General features: G+C 42.9%; 1 long non-coding RNA gene across 1 annotated transcript; it reads left to right on the top strand.

Moving 5' to 3' along the window:
• The first annotated feature begins 533 nt into the window (after positions 1 to 533).
• On the top strand, positions 534 to 2142 carry LOC119617669. Its single transcript, XR_005234025.1, has 2 exons — positions 534 to 954; positions 1457 to 2142. It is a non-coding gene; the product is annotated as an uncharacterized LOC119617669 (long non-coding RNA).
• Positions 2143 to 2710: the final 568 nt, after the last annotated feature.

The following is a 2710-nucleotide window of genomic DNA, read 5'->3' as shown; positions in this document are numbered from 1 at the left end:
GGGGGGGGGGGGGGTTTCCAAGTTCAGCAGAGCTGCAGGAGAGTTTGTTGTGAGCGGTAAGAGCACGAGGTCCTCTCCTCTTTCTCTCTCTGTGTGAGTGTGTGTGAGTGTGTCTGTCAAGTCTGCAGCGATGACTCAAAGTCATAAAAACTACTACAGAAGCGGAGCAGCGATTGGTCCGTCAGCGTGTGTCCTCGGTGGGGTGAGACGCACCCCTTCCTCCCCACCCCTCTCTCTGCCCCAACCTATAATAACCCCAAAACGCAGCACCCCCACACTTCTCCCAACCAACACCCCCTCTGTGACACACTTTATTACTCCCTTTGCCGCACGAGGAAACCCGCACGAGGCGCATGCGTGCAAAGTCGGTGTAAGGACTCAGTTTGTAGAGTCAGTAACTCGGCTCACACCACAGTTATATCCGGCAATGACTATGTGTTTTAAGACAAATAGTAATAGGTTTCCTTTGACGCTCCTCAGCAGAAACGTGGAGTCCTCAGGCCAGGGGCGGTCTTAGACTTGAAACTGTGTGTGTGTGTGTTGGGGGGGAAGGGCTGGGGGATTCCACATGGCACTTTCACACTGTAGGTCCTACTGCTGCAGTTCTCATTTTGTGCTCAAATCCGATTTCTTTGCGTTCAGACTCCAGTGTGAACGGTCTCCAGCTCCTGAATTGACCTGCATGCGCAGAAGAAGACATGACGACACGCTCCGCAGCACGCTGAGATGACAGAAGTAAATACGGACACCACCAGTGTTAGCGTGTGTGTTGATTCTGAAGTTGCTGTCCAGTCGGTGCCGTATCCAAATGGTAAAAGATATAAAAGAAGACGGAGAAGGAAAAAAAAGAGCGCAAATGTTAAGGACGACTGTTGTTTCTGGAGCTGTGGCTGCTGCCTCCGTGCAGAGGCACGTGTGGATGAAGAGTGGTGAAGAGAGTGGTGGGACTTTGAGGTGAGGGACCTCCGTCCTTTCGTTCGACTTAAAAGTCGGTTGAAATGCGACGTAAACGTTCACACTGAGGTCGCTTTGAAAAAAATATCGGATATGTATCTGTTACAGTACCACATACTGAAAAGACCTGGGTTGTATATGAAAAATTCCAACATGTCGCATATTGGGCAAAAACATTGGAATTAGATCACATTCGCCTTAGTGTGCTGCATGTTTGAAATATGCAGCAAATATCAATATGTTAAAGAAAACGTAACAACATCTGTACATTCTGTGTAACACTTTCTTCATTAGCTCATAGAAGCACCTGCAGCAGCAATAAATTTACCAACTATATGACGTTATGAGCCGTACACTTTGTTGTAGTAGAATTTATTTGAACCTGCTCTTCTTCACCAAGTTGATTCACTTCATTTGTTAAATGTTTTTTAATGTCTGCCCTCAGCATTTTATTTGGGTTGAGGTCTGGACTTTGGGCCATTGCTACACCTTTTTTTTTCAGTCATTCCGGTGTGGATTTGCTGGAGTGCTCAGGATCGTTGTCCCGTTGCATCACCCAGATTTGCTCAAGCTCCAGCTGCCAGACAGACGCGCTTCCATTTGACTCGATATAAGGAGGAGCTCACGGCTGAGTCAATCGCTACCATATGGTCACGTCCTGCTGCTGGCGAAACAAACTGTTTCACGGTTGGTGTGCGTTGACTTGCTGGGTGTGGGTTTCTTAAAGCATAGTGCTGAGCATTCAAACAAGTTACCATATGGTCTTATCTTCCCATAGGCTTTTTGTTTATCTTTTAAGAGGCAATTTGGCAAATTTAAGCTGTGTCCTCTGCTTTGAACTATGGAGTAGGCTCTCTGCTCGCAGTCCTTGCAAATTTACAATGCTTGTTCAATCTTTTTGTAAATATGCTGACACAGAGATTATAAATAGTTCCTTTTTTGGTTGCCACACCCATCATCACCATCACTGATCTGGGCCTTTTTAAATCTAATCTGAAACGCTTCTTTTATTCTGGCAGGCTTTTAAAACCTAGTGGCACTCTGGCATTTTTGTATTGTTTTATTAATTGTTTTTAACTTTTCTATTGAGAAGCACTTTGTGCACCGTTTGGCTGCTGGAAATAAATGTTGATTGACTGATTGATTGAATAGAGAGGTCCATGCTCCAGTAAAAGAGGTTTTACTCTTTTGGTGGCTCGTGTGTATTTCTTGTTATAAAGTTAATTGGGCAATAAAGTTGAATTATGAAATTCAACAAAAAAAAAACCATGAAAACTGGATAGAAATAATCCCCATGGATGAATAAAAACTAACACTGCAAACTAACACATCATTAATAACAATACAGGCACATGAATACCAGGTAAATCAGAATACACACACACACACACACACACACACACACACACACACACACACACACACACACACGCCCTACACACACACACAACCTATTATATACAAAGAAAATAGTATGACAATAAGGTGTTGGGAATGACTCTTGGCGTGTGAACTTGACGATGTTTTGAACCTTATGCATTTAAAAAAATTTCCTCCTAAAGTAATATTTCCTTCCTGGAAGAAAACACCACAGCAGTGAAATGAACAAGCATGGGATCTGGAGATAACAAACACCAGTGACTTTTAAACACTCTCACGTAAAAAAAAAAAAAAGTAAATCTCAAGTAAATTAACTGTTAATAATATTTTTCTCATTATTTGACAGCAAGTTTAGTTATTTAAGGTACATGACTTA

The sequence above is a fragment of the Kryptolebias marmoratus genome, linkage group LG14 (genome assembly GCF_001649575.2).
Source record: "Kryptolebias marmoratus isolate JLee-2015 linkage group LG14, ASM164957v2, whole genome shotgun sequence".
Classification (NCBI taxonomy): domain Eukaryota; kingdom Metazoa; phylum Chordata; class Actinopteri; order Cyprinodontiformes; family Rivulidae; genus Kryptolebias; species Kryptolebias marmoratus.
The sequence above is the reverse complement of the archived record's forward strand: the minus strand, read 5'-3'. Positions and strand labels throughout refer to the sequence as shown.